Consider the following 16,916-nt stretch of genomic DNA (forward strand, 5'->3'; position numbering starts at 1 on the left):
TAAATTGCCGGATCATCTCACCTCTGATAGATGAAAATAACATGTAAAGTCTAAACTTTGTGCTTGATAAAAGAAAAAAAAGTATGTCTACGCTTAAAATGAGGCAATTTTTCTTTTTCTTTCTTTTCTTTTCTTTTTTTTTTTTTTTGGCTTTTGACCTACAGTTCTTTTTAATTGTTTTTTTTATTATCTTTAATAACATTACAAAGGATTTGCTATTCACAAAGCAGTTTATGAATACAGTGAATCTTGTTCAATGTTGCCCCTTTCAATGTTCTTAACCACCCATCTTAATCTAACCCTTCATTCATTTTTCTTTTTATGTATTGATTTTTTGCCATAAAGCAATTGATGTGTATGATGCATGTTGATCCATGTCATCCCTTCAACCTCTTCAACACCCTTTGACCCACCATTTCCCTATTTTTTTCTCAATTCTATGGTATATACAATGAATTCTTGGCTGCTTTCTCCCCACATTCCCCTCTTTAAGGCCCCACTAAAGTCACCAGCACAACCATGTTCAAAACAGCATTATTTACCATAGCCAAAACATCCAATCAGCCCAGATGCCCTTCAGTGGCCTAATAGGTAAAAAAAAAATGGTATATATACACAATAGAATTCTACTCATCCATCAGAAGGAATGATATTGATCATTCGTAAGGAAATGGATACTTGGAAAAATTATTTTGAGATAACATTTCTTGGATCAAGGAAATGACACACACACACACTTTCCTGTTTACAAAGCATTGTATCTCTACAGTTCATTTGCAAACTTCTTATATGAAACAGCATATATACCTGGGCTGACTATATCTACTTTAATACTGAAATAATCACGAGTAAAATTATGTTTGAGTATTAGACTCAATGTGAGGTGTTTAGATGAGAAGGGTTCCCCTATATGAATGGATTAATGGCAATTAAAATCTGCTTGAGGTTGTGAGTTTGACTTCTTGTCCTTTGTTTACTTCTCTTTACTTGTCTGCCATAGGATGAAAGAACATGTAAAGAATCATTTTATACCGATCACAAATTTTCCAGAGATATGGACCAGTATAATTTTGTTCAGTATAATGGGCCCAGTCTCAGGAATTCTGTTACAGCAGCACAAAATGGACTATGGTACCTATGTTAATATTATTTATATATGTAGAAAATGGATTTGTAGGGGCTCGGAAGGTGGCGCAGTGATAGAGCGTTTGCCTTGCATGCATGAGACCCTGGGTTTGATTCCTCAGCACCACATAAGCAAAAAGAAAAAAAGCCAGAAGTTGCGCTATGGCTCAAGTGGTAGAGCGCTAACCTTGAGCTGAAGAGCTGAGGGACAGCATCCAGGCTCAAAATTCAGGCTCCACAACTGGACCCCCCTCAAAAAAAGAAAATGGATTTGTATTTTATAGAACTGTTCAGTTTAAGTTCTAATAGATACCCTTTGAATACATAAGTTTTCATTTAGCTGTATTATAAGAATAACACTGATGAAAGAAACTAAAAATAGCTAAATTAATCTGATTTGGGGAGGATAAGAAGAAACACAGAAATAGTGGGACAAGGAGTGAACTAATTTAGCAACGATACTCACTAGACACTATTTGGGAATTGAACTATACAACTTGGAGGGTCAGATCAGATAGTCGGGAGGGAAAACCTGGGAGAAAACAAGGGAGAGGATAATACTGTTTGAACGGAAATGTAATTGTTATCTGATTTTTGTAATTTTAAGCTCTCTGTATATGACCTTTACAATAATAAAATTAAGAAACAAAACAAAAAATAACATAGGGAACACCATATATATGAAATGGACATTTGTTTAGTGATTGTGTCATTATGGGTCAATAATAACTCATATCTACTCAATAACACAGAGCTTGAAAGAACTATTTCAGTTTTATTTAATTATACTTACAAATACACTGAGAAGTTTCTATTGCAATTATTTGTTATGAGTTTACAGTAGTATTGATTTCTTTGATTGATATATGTGTTATTCTATGTATGAGCCATTATAGCTTATTAAGAGTCTTATTTAAGTCATAACATAACTTTCAAAAATCAGCCAAACCAGACATAAATAGAAAAGAACGCATGAAAGTGATATCTGCTGTAAATAAAGAATTACAGAAACTTTTATGGGGGGAAAGCAATAGAAGAAATATAGAGGTAAGATAAGAAAATCATCAAAAATTTAAAAATTGATGGTAGTTTGTGAGATACTTAAAAGAGTAACAAAATATTATTTGAAAAATGTACTACGTATGAGTGTGGAAAATAGTAATAAGGATAGCAATTTAAAAACATTGTGAATGTCTAAATACAATATGTTCAACTTATCACTATAATTATTAAAATATGTTTAAACACTGTTATTCAAAAAATTAAAATAATTATGATCCATGGCCTCAATTCATATGTTAAAATGTCAATAATATCTCAGGTAAATATATATATGAAAAAGAATATATAATATGCTTTCAATTAAAAAATATGATTGTTATGATTATAAAACCTCACATAAATTAATCTGTCCAAAAAAATCAATAAGCAAAAATATTTAGAACATCATTATAACAGTTACATATTTGTTATGACAACATATTCATCAAAATAAAAATTGTACAGATTCTTTTTTTTTAATTTTATTTTATTTTATTTGAGAACATACTGTACAGAGGGGCTACAATTACATGGGCAGGATAATGCATACATTTCTTACCAAGCATTGCAGCCTCCTCCTTTGTTTACCCTTCACATCCCTTCCCAGCCTCCCCCCTCCCCCCACCCAATTATACCCCCCTCCCCCCCCCACACCGACATAGTAAAGCTGGTTTTGACCTGACATTTTGTACTTCTCATTGTTGCAACAGGTCCACCTGAATCCTTAAACGACTTGTTTGTCCCCATCTCCTCCACATGTTATACTGACATCAAATATAGTGAAAGCGAGGGTTACCCTGTGGGGGAGGGACATACAAAGCAACAAAGAAATAATCTTATAAATGCGTTAGAAACACATGCATGAAAGAAACGAAAACATTAAAATACATTTTTAAGGGTTCATTTTCCTAACATCACATTATCTGACCTTTTCCGCTTGACTCATACCTATACTAGATATTGCAAATAAGGGAAACCATGGGACCTATGTTTCTTTGGGCCTGGCTTACTTCACTTAATATAATTTTTTCCAAACCTTTCCATTTCCTAACAAATGGGGAAATGTCATTCTTTCTGATGGAGGCATAGAATTCCATTGTGTATATATACCACATTTTCTTGATCCATTCATCTACTGAGGGGCATCTGGGTTGGTTCCATATCTTAGCTATGGTAAATAATGCTGCAATAAACATAGTTGTGCTGGTAGGTTTAGTGTGGACTTGTTTGTAAACATTTGGGTAAATGCCCAAAAGTGGGATTGCTGGATCATAGGGGAGATCTATGTGAAGTCTTTTAAGGAACCTCCATACTGCTTTCCAAAGTGGTTGAACAAGTTTACATTCCCACCAACAATGAAGTAAGGTTACTTTCTGTCCACATCCCCTCCAGCATCTGTTGTTGTTAGAGTTCTTGATTTTTGCTGTTCTAACTGGAGTGAGGTGATATCTCAACATTGTTTTGATTTGCATTTCTTAAATGGCTAGGGATGTTGAACATTTCTTCATGTGTCTATTGGCCATCCTTCTTTCTTCTTCAGAGAAGCTTCTCTTTAAGTCTTTCGCCCACTTATTTATTGGGCAGTTGTTTCTTTGAGGATTTGTTGTTGGGTGGTTTAATTTTTTGAGGTCCAAGTATATTTTAGATATGAGACCCTTGTCCGTTGTATGGCTAGTAAAGATTTTCTCCTAATCGGTGGGCTTTCTATTGATCTTGCTAGCTATGTCATTTGCCCTGCAGAAGCTCTGCAACCTTATGCAATCCCATTTGTCCAACCTTTCTGTGATTTGTTGTGCTTCCGGGTCTCTATTCAGAAAATTTCAGCCTGAGCCAAGGAGACCTAGGGTTTCTCCTATTCCATCCTGTAATGTTTTCAGAGTGTCTGCTCTGAGTTCAAGGTTTTTGATCCATCTGGAGTTGATTCTGGTGCAGGGTTATATATAAGGATCTAGCTTTAGTTTTCTACATGTAGTTAACCAATTTTGCCAGCACCATTTACTGAAGAGGCTGTCTTTCTTCCATTCTATTGTTTTAGCTTCCTTATCGAAGATTAGATGGCTATAGGTCTGTAGGTTCATTTCTGGGTTTTCAATTCTATTCCATTGGTCCTGAGGTCTGTTCTTATGCCAATACCAAGCTGTTTTGATTACTATGGCTTTATAGTAGAGTTTGAAATTTGGTATTGATATTCCTCCAGCAGTGTTCTTTCCATTGAGGAGCGTTTTTGCTATTCAGGGTCTTTTATTGTTCCATATGAATTTTTGGATTGCCTCTTCTATTTCCTTGAAGAATGAGGGTGGAATTTTGATAGGTATCGCGTTGAATTTGTAGATAGCTTTGGGAAGTTCTGCCATTTTCATGATGTTAATCTTGCCAATCCAGGAGCATGGGAGGTTTTGCCATTTTTTAAGTTCTGTGTTGATTTCCTTTTTCAAGATTTTAAAGTTTTCATCATAGAGGTCCTTCACTTCTTTGGTTAAGTTAATTCCTAGGTATTTTATTTTTTGTGGGGCTATTACAAATGGAGTTGCTTTCCTAATTTGAGCCACACTTTTCTCATTGTTGGCATATAGAAAAGCCATTGATTTTGGGGGTTAATTTTATAACCTGCTACTTTGCCAAAGTTTTGAATCAGCTTGAGTAATTTGGTAGTGGAGTCTATGGGATTCTTTAAATACGAGATCATGTCGTCTGCAAAGAGGGAGAGTTTTATTTCTTCTTGCCCTATTTGGATCCCCTTTATGTTGCATCTTTTCTTATTGCTGTAGCTAGGCATTCTAATACTAGATTGAAGAGAAGTGGAGAGAGTGGGCATCCTTGTCTTGTTCCTGAATTAAGAGGAAATGGCAGCCGGGCGCTGGTGGCTCACGCCTGTAATCCTAGCTACTCAGGAGGCTGAGATCTGAGGATCGCGGTTCAAAGCCAGCCCGGGCAAGAAAGACCATGAGACTCCTATCTCCAATAAACCACCAGAAAACCGGAAGTGGCGCTGTAGCTCAAGTGGTAGAGCGCTCGCCTTGAGCTGAAGAGCTGAGGGACAGCGCCCAGGCCCAGAGTTCAAGCCCCACGACCAACAAAAAAAAAAAAAAAAAAAAAAAAAGAGGAAATGGCTTTAGTTTTTCACCATTGAATATAATGCTGGCTGTAGGTTTGTCATATATAGCCTTTATTGTATTGAGGAATGTTTCATGGATTCCTAATATTTCCAGAACCTTCATCATAAAGGGGTGTTGGATCTTGTCAAATGCTTTTTCTGCATCTATTGAGATAACCATGTGGTTCTTATTCTTGCTCCTGTTGATGTGATGAATAATATTAATTGATTTGCGTATATTGATCCAGCTTTGCCTCCCTGAAATGAATCCTGTTTGATCGTGTTGTATGATTTTTTGGATGAATTGTTGAAGTTGATTGGCCAAAATTTTGTTGAGAAGTTTTGCATCAATGTTCATCAAAGAAATGGGTCTATAGTTCTCTTTCTTTGATGAGTCCCTGCCTGGTTTTGGGATGAGTGTTATGATGGCTTCATAGAATGTGTTCGGTAGTGAGCTTTCTCTTTCAATTTCATTGAAGAGTTGGAGGAGTATTGGTGTGAGCTCTGCTTTGAAGGCCTTGTAAAATTCTGCTGTAAAACCATCTGGTCCTGGACTTTTCTTAGCTGGGAGGTCTCTTATTGCTTTTTCTATTTCAATGCTTGATATGGGCCTGTTAAGCTGGTTTAACTCATCTTGGTTTAGTTTTGGCATGTCAATATTTGCTAGGAAAAGTAGATTTTGAGAAGTATTCCCTTGTAATGTTCTGAATCTTGGTCGTTTCCGTGTTGATTTTTCCATTCTCATCTCTGAGTTGATTAATTTGGGTGTGTTCTCTTCTTTTTTTGATAAGATTTGCTAAGGGTTTGTCAATTTTGTTAAGTTTTTCGAAGAACCAACTCTTTGTTTTGGTGATTCTTTCTATAGCTTTTTTTAATTCTAATTCATTTAATTCTGATTTAATTTTGATTATTTCTTTCCGTCTAATGGATTGGGGTTTATCTTGCTGCTCTTTTTCAAGGAGGTTTAGATGTGTCATTAAATTGTTAGTTTCCGATCTCTCCAATTTGTTGATGTAGGAGCTCAGAGCTATAAACTTGCCTCTGAGTACTGCCTTTGCTGTGTCCCAGAGGAGCTGGTAATTTGTGTGTTCATTTTTGTTGAATAGCATGAACATTTGAATTTCCTTTCTAATCTCTTCCATGACCCACTCATGATTCAGCAGTGTGTTGTTCAGCCTCCATGTGATACCGGACTTTCTTTGGTGGCTTTTGGTGTTGAGTTCTAATTTTATTCCCTTGTGGTCAGAGAGAATGCAAGGTATAACTTCAATGTTTCTGAATTTAGACAAGTTTTCTTTGTGGCCTAAAATGTGGTCTATTTTAGAAAACGTTCCATGTGCTGCTGAGAAGAACGTGTATTCCGATGCTGCTGGGTGAAATGTTCGGTAAATGTCTGTTAAGTCTAGTTGATCTATGCTGCTGTTTAGATCTGCGGTTTCTCTATTGAGTTTTTGCCGAGTTGATCTATCTAGTGGGAAGAGTGGTGTGTTAAAATCCCCAAAAATTAATGTCTTTGGATCTATATGGGATTTGAGGGAAAGTAGTGTTTCTTTGATAAATTTGGGTGCTCCATTGTTTGGCGAATAGATATTTAGAATTCTAATATCCTCCTGAAGGAGAGATCCTTTAATTAGTATGCAGCGACCTTCTTTATCTCTTCCAACGAATTTTAATTTGAAGTCTATTTTATCTGATATTAGGATTGCAACTCCCGCCTGTTTATGAGGTAGATTTTGTTCCAGCCTTTAACCTTGAAAATGTGTTTGTTTTTACTGGCAAGATGTGACTCCTGCAGACAGCAGATAGAAGGGTCTTGTTTTTTAATCCAAGTAGACAGTCTATGTCGCTTAATTGGAGAGTTCAGTCCGATATCGTTAAGAGATAGGACTGAGAGGTATTTGGGAGTTCCTGCCATGTTATCCATCTTCTTGGGGGCTGCGAAAACTGGGTTCTTCCTAAGGTTCTTGGATTCTCAGTTTGAGTGCGGTTTCTTGGCCTTTGTTGCGGTCATGTTGGTTTTCTATATGTAGGACATCTTTAAGAATCTTTTGTATGGCTGGTTTGGTGGAGATGTATCGTTTCAATTTTTCTTTGCTATGGAAGGTTTTTATTTGGCCTTCAGTTATGAAGGAGAGTTTAGCTGGGTACAGTATTCTTGGTTGATAGTTGTTTGTTTTTAGGGCATGGCATACATCATTCCAGGCTCTTCTTGCTTTGATTGTCTCTGCTGAGAAATCTGAGGTAATTCTAATTGGTTTCCCTTTATAGGTGATTACCCTTTTCTCCTTGACAGCTTTAAGGATCTTTTCCTTGGTCTGGGTTGATCCTGTGTGGATTATAATGTGACAGTGGGATGTCCTATTGTGGTTTGGTCTATTTGGGGTTCTAAAAGCTTCTTGTATCTGAATAGGCCTATCTTTCTGTAAGTTTGGGAAGTTCTCTGCTAGGATCCTGTTAAACAAATTTCCTAGACCATTAACTTCTGTTTCTAGGTGCTCCTCTACACCCATTATCCTTAGAATGGGCCTCCTGATGGTGTCTTCCAGGTGTTGGATAGACCTATCATATTTCTTGGACTTGTCGTGGATGGTTGTATGTTTTTTCTCTATAATATCTAGGCTGTCTTCAATCCCTGAGATTCGATCTTCTGCATGGTCTAACCTGCTGTCAAGACTCTCTACTTTGTTTTTTATCTCTTTTCCTTCTAATTGGTCAGCTTTGATGGCTTCAAGTTCTTTGTTGAAGCTCTGTTTTAGGTCTTGTATGAATTTCTTTACTTCCTTAATTTGGTGTTCAATGTTTGTTCTCAAATCACTTAGTTGATTGGTTATGGTTTCTTTGGACTTCCATTCCTTCTGTTGGGTTCCATTCAGCATTCCCTTTGTGGTCTCCCTGACTTCCTTCAGCTCTTTGTTAATGGATTCCATGAATGCCTTTAGTGATCTTTGTGTATTCTCTACCTGGTCTCTCAATTCCTGAATTAATCTTTGATTAGCTTCCTCCCGTCTGTGGGATTCCTGCAGTTCTCTTTCTTCCCGTTCGTGGGATTCCTGTAGTTCTCTTTGAGTGTTCTCTGCCTCCTCACGTCATTCCTCCTTTTGTCTTTGAGTATTCTCAAGTTGTTCATGCAAATCCTGTATCAGTTTTTGAGTATCTTCCTCACGCTTATGATATTCCTGTATAAACTTCTGGGATGCCTCCTCTCTCTCCCTATCAATCTCATACAGAGTCCTTTGTACATTGTCAAACTTCTCATTTATCATGTTTGCTATTAGTGTTTGTAGAGCTATTTGGGAACTCTCCTCTGGATTATTCTTTATCGGTTCTAATCCCTGATTATCAAGATTGGGAATTGAGATACCCGAATTTGCCATTTTTCTTGTGTTTTTCCTGCTTACTCCGCTATTTGAGATGAAGATTGCAACAGTTTTGTGCTAGAACACTATCTTAAGGCAACCATCAACCCAAGTTTGCGTTTGTACAGTCAATAGTCTACAGATACAATCTAGTTCAACAGATACATCTATTCAACATCAAACAACTATATGTTAAAGGACTCCGAACTGCAGAAAAGAATTTGGAAAACCAGAAATTATTAGGATTAGGGAGAGATGTGGGTAAAAAATAGGAATAGATTGGTGTGGGGAGGCACAGGGAGAGTTAACTATGTCCTAATCACAATGCAGGAAATGGGTTGGGTAGGATGCAAGTAGAGAGAGAAAGAAAAAGAAGAGACAGAAAGGGGAATGAAGAGAGACCAGAACAAAAATAGAAACGTAAAAATTAATGTTATTATAGAGGTTAAAAGACCGTCTATTTAGAGAGGAATGTGAATATGTTCCGAGAAGGGGAGGGACATAGAGGAGATGTGAAAAACTTTAAGGATGGGAAAGGGAGAAGAAAAGATCAGAAGTTCAGTAGAGCTAGTCAAAAAACAAAAAGATAATTAAGAAAGAAAGAAAAAGAGAAAGAAAACAAGAAAAGAAAGGAAAACACTCATTCACATATTCCTAAAATAAAAATTATAAGATGAGAAAAAAAAAAAGTTACTGGAAAACAATTATTTTTTCAGAAGAGGCAAAAATTAAAGATTAATAAAAGTTTTAGAAGGGAAAAAAATTTATATATATATATATATATATGTATATATATATATATATATATATATGGTAACCAAAAACAAAAAACAAGCAAAAAAAGAAAAGAAGAAGAAGAAAAAAAATAAAAGAAAAAGAAAAAAAAGTCTTTTGAATTTTTTGGGGGGGTGGGAGGAGTGGGAAGAATCCTGTATCTCCCTTTTGTCTGTAACCAGTCTCTTGTTGGAGTCTCTGGTCAGCTTGAGGTCCTGTGGCTTGATTGGTTTCTTAAGTCGGTTGGTTGGAAGAGGCAGAAAAATGCTCTGCTTTACCCAAGATTTTGAGATCCCCCTCCCAGGTTAGTTTTCTGGGAGGGTGATCTGCTTTGAGAATCACAAAAGAGGGGGATGTGGTGATGAGGCTAGGTTCTGGGTAGAGTTGAGGCCTTTCAACAAACAGTAGCTTTTCCCTGGGGCTATTTTGTGATAAAGCTCACAGCGCCCAGCCTGGAGCCATTCTCAGGGTTTCTGTTGTTCAATTGATTGTGGTGGCTGCTACAGGGAGGGGCAGCCTCTGGCTCTGGTTACCCAGTGAGGCAGGGCACTCCAATGGCTGGCGCCTGAGCTGGGTGACTTTTCCCTGGATGGAGCTGAGTCTGGCAGGTCACTTTGCCTTTAAGTTCTTGTGACCTGCTAACTGACTCGTTTTATTCCAAGGCCTGAGCTGGAGCTAGCAGCTCCTCCGAGCTTTGTCGGTATCCAAGATGGAGATCACCGGTGCTGGGGGGGGAGGGGTGGCCTTCCCTCCTCTGCTCCCTGAGAAGGAGTGAGGACTTCGGGCTTGTAACAAGGATCTGATTAGAAATACAGCTGAGAAACCAAAGATAAATCCAGATACATTTGTGCACATGGATGGCCACTCAGAGAAATAAAAGAAATAACTGAAATGGAATCAAAGCCAAGACATTGTAAGTAAATTGCAGAATGAAACACTGAAAAAATGCAGAAAATATTTAGAGAAAGGTCATTTTTCTTATTTGACATATATAAAAAACTTAAAACTTTTACTCCTGTCCTAATCAAATTAATGTACTTGATAAAACTGATCATCAGTCACTCTTCTGGTATTATCTATAAATTGAGTTTGCAAAGTAAACCCACATGGAGAAGTCCAAAAAGAAGTTACTATTACATGACCATACATGTTAACATTGTATGGCAATCTATTTTTCCTACTGTATCATACTCTCTTCCCCCTTTCCCCTAAGAAATGGTAAGTTTATTTTTCCTGTTTACATACTTGCAAATAACCTATTCTAACAGTATTAAAGATTCTTTTTTAAAATTTTTATTTATTTTTTATTGTGAAAATACTGTACAAAGGGATTATAATTACATGGGCAAGATAATGAGTACATTTCTTATCAAGCATTTTAGCTTCCTCCTTTGTTTCCCCTTCCCATCCCTTCCCAGACTCCCCTCCCCCGCCCTCCCCACCCAATCCTCCCTGCCCCCCCACCAAAGGTGTAAAGTTCGTTTTTGACATAACGACTTGTACATCTCATTGTAACAGTATTAAAGATTCTTAATCTCCTACCACTCCATCTTCTTATTGATCATCAGTCTGCTGATGTTCACTGAACATTTCTTAGTTACACTTGGTATATCTTACGTTATTCACCCTCTTTCATTTTCCACTCTCTTCTCTCTTTCAAGAAAAAGAGTATAAATTGTTCTTTAGCTTTCGTTTGTGCTCTAGCTTTATTCGGGTTAGCTTTAATTCAAAGATGACAGCATTCTCATAGCCAATAGTATGATAGCCTTAGATGATAGCATTCTCCTAACCAATAGCAAAATGAGGATGAAAATTTACCTTGACTAATATTCACCGACTGCATGAGGTTATGCCAATTGGCTTTTAAAAAACTTCATCAACTTAGCCATTTCAGGCTTTAATTTTAGTTTGTCTAACCACTTTTCATTTTTTCATTCTGGAATTGGCTGAATAAAAATTGATAGGATTCATCTTTAGAAGATGTAAAGCTTTTGGGCTGGGAAGGTGGCTCTATTGGTAGAGTGCTTGCCTTGGATGCATTAGGCCCTGGGTTCCATCCTTCAGCACCAAATAAGCAGAGAAAGCCGGAAGTGGCGCTGTGGCTCAAGTTGTAGAGGGCTAACCTTGAGCTGAAGAACTGAGGGACAGTGCCCAGGCCCAGAGTTCAGGTCTACAACCGACAAAAAACAAACAAACAAACAAACAAAAACAGAAGATGTAAAGCTTTTGCTAAAAAGACTTAGAGATATAACAAGAATTGAAATTTAAATGATGCAATGGTATCTCAAATTTTCTTTTGATTATTATATTAGCAATGGGATTTAGTTTTCTTTCAGATGATAGGTTTTAAAACTATAAATATATCCCTTCAATTTTAGATAACTTTCAATATTCACTAAACCGTCCAGAATACATGTTACTGACTTTGCTAAATTATATATCTGACAGATTCAATCAAGTATACTGAAGATTGAATGATTAAAATGGAATCACATAGACTATAATAGTGCCATAGATAACTGTATTGGCCACTTTTCATACAAAGGCAAATGCCTTTGAAAATTGTATAAACATGATAACATTCATTGAAAACCTAAAGTAATCTCACTATAAAGGTTGTACAATTCTATGAAATTAGTAAAATAAAATGTTCCCTAAAACTGTTTTGTTAAATGATACGCTCGTTATTTTCCTTTCCAAATATGCTACGACTTCCTTTATTCACAGTAGAACAATCCCACCACTGTTTCAATATCTACTCTAAACCTGAGCTAATGAGTGTTTCTAAAACTGATGCATAAAACATGTCCTAGAACCTGATGTTAAAGTTAACAGACAACATATTAACATCTACCTGTATACATGATTGATTTTTATAGAGGTCTTCTGTACCTTTTGTGTATTCAACCTTTAAACTGAGTATCTGGATTATGTAGTTTTTATTATTTTCCCAACATATAGAGTCTGATATAATTTTCACATTCACTTTGATTTCAAGGTTTGTCACAAAGTGCAGAAAAAGGACAAGTTGACAAAGTTCAGAAGATGCTACCCAATTAAAGACACTGGACAATATCAGTATTTTTTCTCTTGTTCTTAGGAAAAAACACTTTAAAGCTATTTATTTTTGAGAGAAGAATATGTATATAACATTGCACTCAGAAACTGTGTGGAATATTATATCACAATAGATTGCATGAGTTATATAAAAGTTACGCCACCTATTTTTTAAATGAGGCATACTTACAATGAAAAGAATATTGGATTTGGCATGATACAGCACTATTATTTATCAATATACTAAAGTTGAATAATTTACTTAACCTTTCTGAAACCTTGAATATTCAGTTATAAAAATGTAAATGGCAACCTATCACACAAAGCTTGTTTGACTTTTCTAGTCTTGCTGTAACAAGGCACCACCAAGTAGGTGGTTAAAATAACCGAGGTACTTGTCAATCAGTTCTGCAGGTTAGAAGTAAAAGGTCAAGATGCTGTCAATGTCGTGCCCCATTCAGTCCGGTAAGAAAGAATCCTATTATTCCTCACTCAAAGCTTGTGGTGGCTGTTAGCAATGTTTATATCTTGGCTTGAAATTGCAGTACACCTATGTCTGCCTTTATCCTTGTGTTTCTCTTTTGATAAAGATGTCAGTCCTAAAGGAAGAGAGGGAGAGGGGTAAAGAGAGAGACAAAGAAAGTGCATTCCATTAATTTTAAAGCCCACAATATTCCAATCTCACCTCATCTTAACTACTTTCATCTCACATACACAATCCCATAAATGTATTTAATATACAATGTGTATAGTGTATAAAATATAATGTAAAAATGTAGTCAATATCTGAGATATGGACAATTGGAGAATCAACTCATCTTTGAAGACACAATTCAGCTCATAAGAGAAAGGATTTAAAATGGGTTAAAATGTGTCAAGAAAATGTGGTATATATAAACAATGGAATTCTATGCCTCTATCAGAAAGAATGACATTGCCCCATTTATTAGGAAATGGAAAGACTTGGAAAAAAATATATTAAGTGAAGTAAACCAGCCCCAAAGAAACATAGGTCCCATGGTTTCCCTTATTTGCAATTACTAGTATATGTCTGAGACAAACAGAAACAGTCAGACATGTTGATGTTAGGCAAAATGAACACCAGGATAAGGAAGCAAATGTTTTTTCTTTCTTTCTATAGTTTCTAACATAGTTATAAGATGATGTTTTGTTGCTTTGTATGTCCCTCCCCCCCGTTATAACCCCTGTTTTCACTATAGTTGATGTTGGTATAATTTGTGGAGGGGAAGGAAAAAAAAAACAATTGTTTAAATAGGGTTACAGGTGGCCCATTGCAACAATGAAATGTACAAGATGTGATGAAGAAAATTAAACTTCACAAATTTGGCAGAGGAGGGGAGATGAGAAGGGATGGGAAGGAGAAACAAAGGAGGAGGCAATAATGCTTAAGAAGAAATGTAATGTACACAAAAGGTCAGATAAGGTGATGTTAGGGAAATGAATCCTAAGATATGTATTCAAATGTATTTTTTCTCTTTCATGAGATTGTTTCTAACACATTTATAGGATTATTTCTTTGTTGCTTTATATGTCCCTCCCCCACAGTATTAGCCCTGCTTTCACTGTATTTGATGTCGGTATAATTGGTGGAGGGGAAGGGGAAAAACAAATTGTTTAAATAGGGACACAGGTGGACCCATTGCAACAATGAGATGTATAAATCGTTATGTCAAAAGCGAACTTTACAATTTTGGTGGCGGGGCAGGGAGGATTGGGTGAGGAGGCAGAGAGGGGAGGATGGGAAGGGGAAATATATATATCAGTTTAAATGTAAAAAAATATATATAAAGCCCCCTCCCCAAAAAGAAATGTACTCATTACCTTGCCCATGTAATTGTAATCCCTCTGTATGGTATTTTAACAATATAAAAAATGTGCTAAAACTTAAAATGTGTTCATTACTTTTCTCTGGTACTCCAGAATCATGGCTTCACAACAACTTATCTCACCTTTTCTGCTTGACTCAGACATATACTAGTTATTGCAAATAAAGGAAATCATGGGACCTATGTTTCTTGGACCCTGGCTTACTTCACTTCTTATAAATTTTTCCAAGTCTTTCCATTTCCTAACAAATGGGGCAATGTCATTCTTCCTGATGGAGGCATAGAATTCCCTTGTGTATATATACCACATTTTCTTGATCCATTCATCTACTGAGGGGAATCTGGATTGGTTCCATATCTTAGATATGGTAAATAATGCTGCAATAAACATAGTCGTTCTGGTAGCTTTGGTGTGGTCTTGTTTGTGAACATTTGGGTAAATGCCCAAAAGTGGGATTGCCGGGTCATAGGGGAGCTCTATGTTGTGTCTTTTGAGGAACCTCCATACTACTTTCCAAAGTTGTTGAACAAGTTTACACTCCCAGCAACAATGCCATAAGGTTTCCTTCTGTCCACATCCCCTCCAGCATCTGTTGTTATTAGAGTTCTTGTTTATAACCATTCTAACTGGGGTGAGGTGGCATCTCAATGTTGTTTTGATTTGCATTTCTTTTATGGCTACAGAGGTTGAACATATCTTCATGTGTCTATTGGCCATCCTTCTTTCCTCTTCAGAGAATTTTCTCTTTTATTCTTTAGCCTACTTATTTATTGGGCAGTTGTTTCTTTGAAGATTTGTTTTTGGTGGATTTAATTTTTTAAGTTCCTCTCTTCCCCTCTATCTCTTGTCTCCTTTCTATTCTCCTCTTTATCTCTCCTCTCTTTCCTCTCTCTCTCTTTCTCTGTCTCTGTCTCTCTGTCTCTGTCTCTGTCTCTCTCTGTCTCTGTCTCTCTCTCTGTCGCTGTCTCTTTCTCTCTCTCTCTCCTCTGTCTCATTCCAGTACTGAGGCTTGAATTCAGGGCCTATCTTTCAGACATTTGTGGCTTCTTTTCTTTTCTTTTCATTTTCCTTTTCTTTTCTCTTCTCTTCTGTTCTTTCTCTCACTATTTCTCTTTGTTTCATTCTATCCTTCCTTCTTTCCTTTGTTTCTTCTATATCTTCCTTTCTTTTTCTCTCCCCTCCTTCATTTTCCTTCCTTATTTCCTTCTTCCTTCTTCCTTCCTTCCTTCCTTCCTTCCTTCCTTCCTTCCTTCCTTTCTTTCTTTCTTTTCTTTCTTCCTTCCTTTCTTTCTTTCTTTCTGTCTTTCTTTCTTTCTTTCTTTCTTTCTTTCTTTCTTTCTTTCTTTCTTTCTTTCTTTCTTTCTCTTTCTTTCTTTCTTTCTTTCTTTCTTTCTTTCTTTCTTTCTTTCTTTCTTTCTTTCTTTCTCTTTCTTTCTTTCTTTCTTTCTTTCTTTCTTCTTTCTTTCTTTCTTTCTTTCTTTCTTTCTCTTTCTTTCTTTCTTTCTTTCTTTCTTTCTTTCTTTCTTTCTTTCTTTCTTTCTTTCTTTCTTTCTTTCTTTCTTTCTTTCTTTCTTCCTTTCTTCCTTTCTTCCTTTCTTCCTTTCTTTCCAGTGGTAGTTACTTGGAATATAATACTCTCATAGCTGTTTCTGCTCCAGCTTATTTTGAACAGATCTTAGCCATCTGAGTTGTCAGGACTGCAGGTGTGACCCACTAGCCACTAAGCTTAATAAACTTCATTTAGAAAACAAAAAGGAGAATTTACTTGAGGCAGAATAGGGTTGTCTACACATTTAGAAATTAAACCTTCATTGATATCTAGCTTCTGTTTCCAAATAGTGAGAAGTTACCAACCTTCAGGCACTCTTTGGCATTCTACATAATAATTTATGAGATTTTCACATACAAAAAAATCTAATATTAAATACTACTTTTTTCTTATTTGTTTGAATCTGAATTATGCATGGGTATAAAATGACAAAACATAAATCTGTCAAAATATGTAAATCTGGATGCATACTTCAATATTTAACCAGTATATTATCCTAAAATATAAACACATGAACCAAAATGACACTTCTATCTTTTTTGGGCCAGTGAGGATTCTCACAGATTTTCCCACCCAGACTGACTTCTAACCAAGATCACCAAATCTCAGCCTCCAGTATAGCTAGGATTATAGGTATGAACCACTGCGCCTGACAAAAGAAAGTTCATAATGAATTTTAGAACACCTTTAAAATTTTGAAAAGTGGTAACATATAAATTAAATAGAAACTAGAAAATTTACATGTGAAAATATTGATAAAATCTAGGTCTGGGGCTTATATTCCACAATGCTATTTGTGTGTTTGTGTGTGTGTGTGTGTTCATATGCAAGTATGTAGATGATAACTGAATAGAAAGAAAAATAGATAATATACAATACATATTTACCTATTTCTACATAATTTTTCATATATATAAATTTACACATGTAAAAGGGTAAATTAATTCCAGTAATAAGTAATTTAAAAGAACATCTACATAGGTTAAGAATGCTTCACTCAAATTTCAGGTTAAATTTACCTCAATCTCAGTACTGCACCTGTGAATATAAACAAATACATAAATGAATTTTG

Source organism: Dipodomys merriami, unplaced genomic scaffold (assembly GCF_024711535.1).
Source record: "Dipodomys merriami isolate MVZ:Mamm:240054 unplaced genomic scaffold, mDipMer1.0.p SCAF_67, whole genome shotgun sequence".
Taxonomy (NCBI): Eukaryota; Metazoa; Chordata; class Mammalia; order Rodentia; family Heteromyidae; genus Dipodomys; species Dipodomys merriami.